This window comes from Oryctolagus cuniculus, chromosome 1, assembly GCF_964237555.1.
Source record: "Oryctolagus cuniculus chromosome 1, mOryCun1.1, whole genome shotgun sequence".
In the NCBI taxonomy this organism is placed as follows: domain Eukaryota; kingdom Metazoa; phylum Chordata; class Mammalia; order Lagomorpha; family Leporidae; genus Oryctolagus; species Oryctolagus cuniculus.
The window spans coordinates 178,173,673-178,182,925 of NC_091432.1; the positions used below are offsets into that span (position 1 = coordinate 178,173,673).

Sequence of the window (9,253 nt, forward strand, 5' to 3'; positions counted from 1 at the left end):
ATCCTATTCAATGGGGAAAAGTTGGAAGCATTTCCACTGAAATCTGGCACCAGACAGTGATGTCCACTCTCACCATTGCTATTTAACATAGTTCTGGAAATTTTAGCCAGAGCCATCAGACAAGAAAAAGAAATTAAAGGAATACAAATTGAGAATGAAGAAGTCAAATTATCCCTCTTTGCAGACGATATGATTCTTTACTTAGGGGATCCAAAGAACTCTACTAAGAGACTATTGGAACTCATAGAGGAGTTTGGCAAAGTGGCAGGATATAAAATCAATGCACAAAAATCAACAGCCTTTGTATACTCAAGCAATGCCATGGCTGAGAAAGAACTGCTAAGATCAACCCCATTCACAATAGCTACAAAAACAATCAAATACCTTGGAATAAACTTAACCAAGGACGTTAAAGACCTCTACGATGAGAATTACAAAATCTTAAAGAAAGAAATAGAAGAGGATACCAAAAAATGGAAAAATCTTCCATGCTCATGGATTGGAAGAATCAACATCATCAAAATGTCTGTTCTCCCAAAAGCAATTTATAGATTCAATGCAATCCCAATCAAGATACCAAAGACATTCTTCTCAGATCTAGAAAAAAATGATGCTGAAATTCATATGCAGGCACAAGAGACCTCGAATAGCTAAAGCAATCTTGTACAACAAAAACAAAGCCGGAGGCATCACAATACCAGACTTCAGGACATACTACAGGGCAGTTGTAATCAAAACAGCATGGTACTGGTACAGAAACAGATGGATAGACCAATGGAACAGAATTGAAACACCAGAAATCAACCCAAACATCTACAGCCAACTTATATTTGATCAAGGATCTAAAACCAATTCCTGGAGCAAGGACAGTCTATTCAATAAATGGTGCTGGGAAAACTGGATTTCCACGTGCAGAAGCATGAAGCAAGACCCCTACCTTACACCTTACACAAAAATCCACTCAACATGGATTAAAGAACTAAATCTACGACCTGACACCATCAAGTTATTAGAGAACATTGGAGAAACCCTTCAAGATATTGGCACAGGCAAAGAATTTCTGGAAAAGACCCGGGAGGCACAGGCAGTCAAAGCTAAAATCAACTATTGGGATTGCATCAAATTGAGAAGTTTCTGTACTGCAAAAGAAACAGTCAGGAGAGTGAAGAGACAACCGACAGAATGGGAAAAAATATTTGCAAACTATGCAACAGATAAAGGGCTAATAACCGGAATCTACAAAGAGATGAAGAAACTCCACAAAAACAAAACAAACAACCCACTTAAGAGATGGGCCAAGGACCTCAATAGACATTTTTCAAAAGAGGAAATCCAAATGGCCAACAGGCACATGAAAAAATGTTCAAAGTCACTAGCAATCAGGGAAATGCAAACCAAAACCACAATGAAGTTTCACCTCACCCCGGTTAGAATGGCTCACATACAGAAATCTACCAACAACAGATGCTGGCGAGGATGTGGGGAAAAAGGGATACTAAGCCACTGTTGGTACGAATGCAAACTGGTCAAGCCACTATGGAAGTCAGTCTGGAGATTCCTCAGAAACCTGAAGATAACCCTACCGTTCGACCCAGCCATCCCACTCCTTGGAATTTACCCAAAGGAATTTAAATTGGCAAACAAAAAAGCGGTCTGCACCCTAATGTTTATTGCAGCACAATTCACAATAGCCAAGACCTGGAACCAACCTAAATGCCCATCAACGGTAGACTGGATAAAGAAATTATGGGATATGTACTCTTTAGAATACTATACCGCAGTAAGAAACAACAAAATCCAGTCATTTGCAACAAAATGGAGGAATCTGGAACACATCATGCTGAGTGAAATAAGCCAGTCCCAAAGGGACAAATACCATATGTTCTCCCTGATCGGTGACAACTGACTGAACACCAAAAAGGAAACCTGTTGAAGTGAAATGGACACTATGAGAAAGTGACTTGATCAGCATAGCCCTGACTGTTAATGAACATCTTAATACATTATCCCTCTTAGTAGTTTTTTTGTCTGCTCTACTTAATATGACTGGTTTAAATCTGTAATTAATACACAGTTATTCTTAAGTGTTGAAATTTAACTGAAATGTGATCCCTGTTAAACATAAGAGTGGGAATAAGAGAGGGAAGAGATGTACAATTTGGGACATGCTCAGGCTGACTTGCCCCAAATGGTAGAGTTAGAAACATACCAGGGGACTCCAATTCAATCCCATCAAGGTGGCATGTACCAATGCCATCTCACTAGTCCAAGTGATCAATTTCAGTTCACAATTGATCATAATGAAAGGACTAAGAGTCAAAGGGAGCACATAAACAAGTCTAGTACCTGCTAATACTAACTGATAAAATAAATAAAGGGGAGAGTGATCCAACATGGGAAGTGAGATACTCAGCAGACTCATAGAATGGCAGATGTCCTAAACAGCACTCTGGCCTCAGAATCAGCCCTAAAGGCATTCCAATCTGGCTGAAAAGCCCATGAGAGTATTTCAGGCATGGAAAGCCAAGACACTCTGAAAAAAAAACAAAAAAAAAAAAAACAAAAAAAAAAAAACACAACACCTAAATGAAAGATCTCTGTGAGTGAGATCCCAGTGGAAAGAACAGGTCTTCAAAGAAGGAGGTACCTTTCCCTGAAGGGAGGAGAGAACCTCCACTGTGACTATGACCTTGTCTAAACAAGATAAGAGTCAGAGAACTCAAGGGGCTTCCATAGCCTTGGAAACTCATGACTGGAGCATGGGGAGATTACTGAGGCCATAAACAAGAGTGTCAATTTGTAAAGTCAACAACAGGAGTCACTGTGCACTTACTCCTCATGTAGGATCTCTGTCCTTAATGTGCTGTACATTGAGACTTAATGCTGTAACGAGTACTCAAACAGTATATTTCACTTTGTGTTTCTATGGGGGTGCAAACTGTTGAAAGCTTTACTTAATGTATACTAAACGGATCTTCTCTAAAAAAACAAAAGAAGAAGAAGAAGAAGAAGAAGAAGAAGAAATTATCAATTCCCAACTTGACTCTCACTGGGATTAAACATGACAATAGGTCTGATCTGATTTCATCATCATTAAAAAAAAATCATCTATTACTTTTCACTTTATGTTTCTGTGTGGGAGCAAACTGTTGAAATCTTTACTTAATGTATGCTAAACTGATCTTCTGTATATAAAGAGAATCGAAAATGAATCTTGATGTGAATGGAAGGGGAGAGGGAGTGGGAGAGGGGAGGGTTGCAGGTGGGAGGGATGTTATGGGGGGGAAGCCATTGTAATCCATAAGCTGTACTTTGGAAATTTATATTCATTAAATAAAAGTTAAAAAAAAATAAGTACAAAAAAAAAGTAAAAAAAATAAAAATAAAAATAAAAATAAAATGATACTCAACTCCTGGGGAGTGAATCCGCGGATGGAAGTCCTCATTCTCTTCTCTCAGTCTCTCCATCTCTCTGTAACTCTTTCAAACAAATAAATAAATCTTTAAATTAAAAAAAAAAAAAGATACACAACTCTTTTTTAGGCCGGCGCCTCGGCTCACTAGGCTAATCCCCCACCTTGCGGCGCCGGCACACCGGGTTCTAGTCCAGGTCAGGGCGCCGGATTCTGTCCCGGTTGCCCCTCTTCCAGGCCAGCTCTCTGCTGTGGCCAGGGAGTGCAGTGGAGGATGGCCCAAGTGCTTGGGCCCTGCACCCCATGGGAGACCAGGATAAGTACCTGGCTCCTGCCATCGGATCAGCGCGGTGCGCCGGCCACGGCAGCCATTGGAGGGTGAACCAACGGCAAAGGAAGACCTTTCTCTCTGTCTCTCTCTCTCACTGTCCACTCTGCCTGTCCAAAAAAAAAAAAAAAAGAAAAGAAAAAAGAAAGCTCTTATTTAATAAATATAAAAATCATAGGTACAGCTTTAGGAATATAGAGGTTCTTCCCCCCCTACCCACCCTCCCACTTCCACTCTCATCTCATCTCCTACTCCTTCTCCCATCCCATTCTTCATTAAGATTCATATTTTAATTATCTTTATATACAGAAGATCAACTCTACAATAAGTAAAGATTTCAACAGTTTGTACCCACACAGACACACGAAGTATGAAGTACTGTTTTAAGACAAGTTTTACTGTTAATTCTCATAGTACAACTCATTAAGGACAGAGGTCCTACATGGGAGTAAGTGCACAGTGATTCCTGTTATTAATTTAACAATTTACACTCTTTTTTATGACGTCAGAGATTACTCGAGGCTCTTGTCATGAACTGCCAAGGCTATGGAAGCCTCTTGAGTTCACAAACTCCATCAGTATTCAGACAGGGCCATAAGCAAAGTGGAAGTTCTCTCCTCCCTTCAGAGAAAGGTACCTCCTTCTTTGATGGCCCGTACCTCCTTCTTTGATGGCCCGTTCTTTCCACCGGGATCTCACTCACAGAGATCCTTCATGTAGAACACTTTTTGCCACATTGTCTCGGCTTTCCATGCCTGAAATGCTATCATGGGCTTTTTAGCCAGATCTGAATGCCTTAAGGGCTGATTCTGAGGCCAGAGAAGATACACAACTCTTAATAAACTTTTTGTGTTCATAGCCACTCACTCCAGTTCTTTTCCACACCACTAGTAAGGATGTAGATATGCCATTTACATCACCATGTTACTCAGCAACATAATTTGTCTCTACTTAAAGAAAAACCACCACCCAGGTACCGTAAGTACCTTACTTCTGATCCAGCCTTCTCAACCTTGTATTACTGCTTACACTGTCTTGGTTTCAAATCTCCCAACTACAAACCTTGATCTGGTTCCCAGATTGTCATTGCATAGCATCTCTGCCTCAGTGATCAATCCTGTTTTTCTAGCAGTAACTCGACTTCCTACACAGTCTATTTCTTCACCTCACTATGCTGTCATGGGAAAAATCCTTCCTGCATCATGTGAGCCCAAGAGCCAGGGCCACTATCCTCTGTCCACTACGATGGCTCCAGATTCTTAAGAAGGTCAGGGGGGCTGGTGTTGTAATGTAGTAGGTTAGACCTCTACCTGTGACCCCAGCATCCCATATGGATGCTGGTTCAAGACCCAACTGCTCCATTTCCTATCTAGCTCCCTGCTCACATGCCTTAGAAAGCAGCAAGGATGGCCCAAATTCTTGTGCCCCTGCACCCACATGGAAGGCCTGGAAGAAGCTCCTGGCCCCTGGCTTCAGATCAGCCCAGCTGTAGCCATTGTGGCCTTTGGGGAGTGAATCAGTGGATGGAAGATTCTCTCTCTCTCTCTCTATCTATCTATCTCTATCTCTCTCTCCCTCTTTCTATAACTCTGCCTTTCAAATAAGTAAATAAATCTTAATAAATAAATAAGTAAATCTTAAAAAGAAGAAGAAGGCCAGGGTGAGCCCAGGAATAGGAACCTGGCATCTCACACTGAAGCACTGACTGGAGTCCTGGCTGCTCCACTCCCAACCCAGCTCTCTGCTAATGTGCCTGGGAAAGCATTGGAGGATGGCCCAAGTACCTGGGCCACTGCCGCTTACATGAGAGTACCAGATGGAGTTTGGGGCTCCTGGCTTCAGCCTGGCAACCTTTTGAGGAAGCAGAGGGAAGATCTTGTTCTCTCTCTCTCCCCACCCCTTTCAAATAAATAAAAATAAATTATTAAAAAAAAAAACACAGGAAAAAAGGAAGGTCAGGGACAAAAAGGGAATCTGGGACAACATCTTGGTTTCTTTCTTAGATGATTAGAGGGGAGGTGACAAAAGGTGTTGTTGACTCCCCAGAGAAAAAACAGGAAGACAGATTTGGGGAGCAAGATGATGCGTTCAGTCTTCAGGGGGTTGATTTTGAAATGCTTTTACCATTCAGGTGTGATGAACACTGGCCCAGGCTTTGTCGAGGAAGCCTTACCTGAACCTGCTCCTTCCACCCTTCCCATTCTAATCTGCCTTATCACTGCACTGCTCAGACTTCTGTGTGAGCTTCTTGAGAGCCAAAGCTGTGGCTTTAGCCTTGTACCTCACTGCCAGTTTTCATATGCAGTACATAGCATGCATTACGCTTGATGAATGAATAAATGATATTCAATTGAATTGCTGTGATAATTACTTTAATGCATTAACGTGATGCAGATAAGAGACTTCCAGGCAGCTGAGTGTGTCTGTCATTAATGTTTGTTTCTTGTTTTCTTTTTAGATGTGATCTTAAAAAAAAAAGTTATTTATTTGAGAGTCAGAGTTACGAGAGAGACTCTTCCATCTGCTGGTTGACTCCCCAAATGGCCACAATGGCTGGAGCTGGCCCAAGCCAAAGCCAGGAGCCAGGAGCTTCCTACAGGTCTCCACATGGGTGGAGGAGCCCAAGGACTTGGGCCATCCTCCCCTGCTTTCCTAGGCCATTAGTAAGGATCTGGATCAGAAGAGAAGCAGCTAGGAAACCAACTGGCACCCATATGGGTACGGGCAGAGGCTTAGGCTACTATGCCACAGTGTTGGTCCCTAATGTCTGATTCAGTGCAGTGACTAGAGAAGATCTGCCCTCACCAATGTAAGATGCCTTCACCATCCAAACTGTCGAAGACTCAGATAGAACAAAGTGGTAGAGAAAGAGCAAATGCAGTGTCCCTTCTGGAGCTGGCATGTGCCGTCCATCCCCTGCCTCAGGTCTCCCCTGGTTCTCAGACTTGGAGCTCAGACTGACAGTTACACCATGGGCTCCCTTGGTATGCACACTTTCAAATTGAGACTACATTGTACCACTGGCTTTGCAGGCTTTCCTGTTTTAGACAATACATCAGGTGACTTCTCAGCCACCATAAATTCCCTCTTATATATTCATATACAAGGGGTCTTCCAAAAGTTCATGGAAATGTGTATTCATAAACAGTCAAAAATTTCAATTATTCTGCAACAAAGTAAATTTATCTTTTAATCCCATTTTTCCGTAAACAAAAAAAAAATAAACTGTGTGTCTTTGGTAGGCAGAGAGACAGAAAGAGACACACAGACAGAGCTTCTATTCACTGGCCCACGTCCCAAACACATGCAGCTGCTGAGTGTGGGAAGCCAGGAGCCAGGAACTCAATCCAGGTCTCTCTTGAAAGGGCGGAAACCCAATCACTGAAGCCCTCACCACTGATTCCTAGGATCTGCTGCACTGCAGGGAAGCAGGAATCAGGAGCCAAACCAAGATCCTCTGATGTGGAATACGGGCATCCTACTCAGTATCTTCAGTGCTAGGCCAAATTTAGAAATAGCCTCAAGTACACGTCCTGTTGAATCTGCTTCTCTGGGGAACCCTAACTAACACAATTGGCTTCTTTTTTTTTTTATTTAATGAGCATAAATTTCCAAAGTACAGCTTATGGATTACAATAGCTTCCTCCCCCCCATAACTTCCCTCCCACCCCCAACGCTCCCCTCTCCCACTCCCTCTCCCCTTCCCTTCACATCAAGATTAATTTTCAATTATCTTTATATACAGATCAATTTAGCGTATATTAAGTAAAGATTTCCACATTTTGCTCCCACACAGAAACACAAAGTGTAAAATACTATTTGAGTACTAGTTATAGCATTAATTAAACACCTAAGAGTAAGTGTGTATGAATTAGAGTTCAACCAATAGTTTTAAGTAGAATATAAAATGCAACTTTTGTATTGTTGTGGCTTCCCCCCCCCAACCTCCCTCCCTCCCGTGGCCCTCCCCTCTCCCACTCCCTCTCCTGTCCCGCCCTTCATCACGTTTCATTTTCAAAAAATGTGGAACGCTTCACGAATTTGCGTGTCATCCTTGTGCAGGGGCCATGCTAATCTTCTCTGTATCGTTCCCACAATTGGCTTCTGTAGTAAATCAGAATATAGGATCTACATCAGGACAAAAAGAAAGAAAGAGAGAGAGAGGGAGGGAGGGAGGGGGGGAGGGAGGAAGGAAGGAAGGAAGGAAGGACACATTTTTCAACAGAAAAAAGAAAGGGCCAGCATTATGACACAGCAGGTTAAGCTGCTGCTGCTTGGGGCACCCTCATCCCATATCCCAGTGCTAGTTCAAGTCCCAGCTCTCTGTTTCTGATCAAGCTTCCTGCTAATGTGCCCCCAGAGAGGCAGCATAAGATGACCCAAGTACCTAGGCCACCCATGTGTGAGATCCAGATGGAGCTACTGGCTCCTGGCTTCAGCCTGGTCCAACCGGGGACTGAGTCAGCAGATTGAAGATTTCTCTCTCTCTCTCTCTCTCTCTCTCTCTCTCTCATTCTGTCACTCTGCATTTCAAGTAATAAATTTGGTTTTAAAAAAAGGAAAAGTAAACTTTAGATAAATTTTCCCTAAAAGGTTGACATCCTTTCATACCCTGTACTAAATGAAGTTCAAGGTCTATGATTCATTTTAATTAGGGAAAGTGCTAAGATTGGTTAAGCATGCACTTAAACAGAGTCAGGGTCAGATTCCTTCTGGCCTGTTTTCAGGCTTAAAACACACTGAGTCCAGTGCTCACACCATTATATTACACTTAATAGATGTTTAATCTTAGATTTAAGGAGTTCAGTTCCTTGTTAATAATCATGGAAAAAATGAAGAAAACTTTTAACTTGGCAGGAGGGTTATATAAACTAGTGGCAGGAAGTCAAAAGATCAACATTTTAAAATTAAATAGAATTACTTCAGCCACCTCAGTAAGCTTACTTGTCTCATTATCACCCCTAAAAGCTGAGCATGGATCAGTGTTTTACTAACAACCTAAAAGACCAGAGGAGTCATTAAATTTAAGATAAGGCCAGTTAAGTTTACTGATAATTTCTCATTAAGTAAACAATAGAGAACAAGATTCAACAGGACAGCCATCTATTGCCTGAACTCAAAAAAAAATTCATCATGATAACAGTCTGTGACTTTGCTTGCCAGTTCAGGAGTATAATTATTTGCAGTGGAATTTTTAAATAATCTTTTTCTTATTTTTGCTTTGCTCATGTTGTTCTGCTCTCCAGTTGGGTTCAAATTCTCCCAATCATTTATCTTATACAGCCAACTAGGGCAAAAATTTAATTTACAAGATAATAAGAAAGCATATTCAACAGAAAAAGTCAACCCACATGTGTTCAGTTGGCCGCAGTGGCTACCACGGAAATAAGTAAGCCACGGATGCAAGCACACAGATAAACCGCTGTCCTCTGGTGCAAAGTGAGAACTCCCTTACAGCTCCCTGCGCCGGGGTGTTCTCCTGGCTGAGTGTCTTTAAATGTCACTGTCGAAA

The 9,253-nt window shown here is 41.9% G+C and overlaps 1 non-coding gene across 1 annotated transcript; it reads right to left on the minus strand.

Moving 5' to 3' along the window:
• Nucleotides 1-7,758: 7,758 nt before the first annotated feature.
• On the minus strand, nt 7,759-7,861 carry LOC127484985 (U6 spliceosomal RNA). The gene has a single exon (XR_007912195.2). It is a non-coding gene; the product is annotated as a U6 spliceosomal RNA (small nuclear RNA).
• Between the last annotated feature and the right edge of the window lie 1,392 nt (nt 7,862-9,253).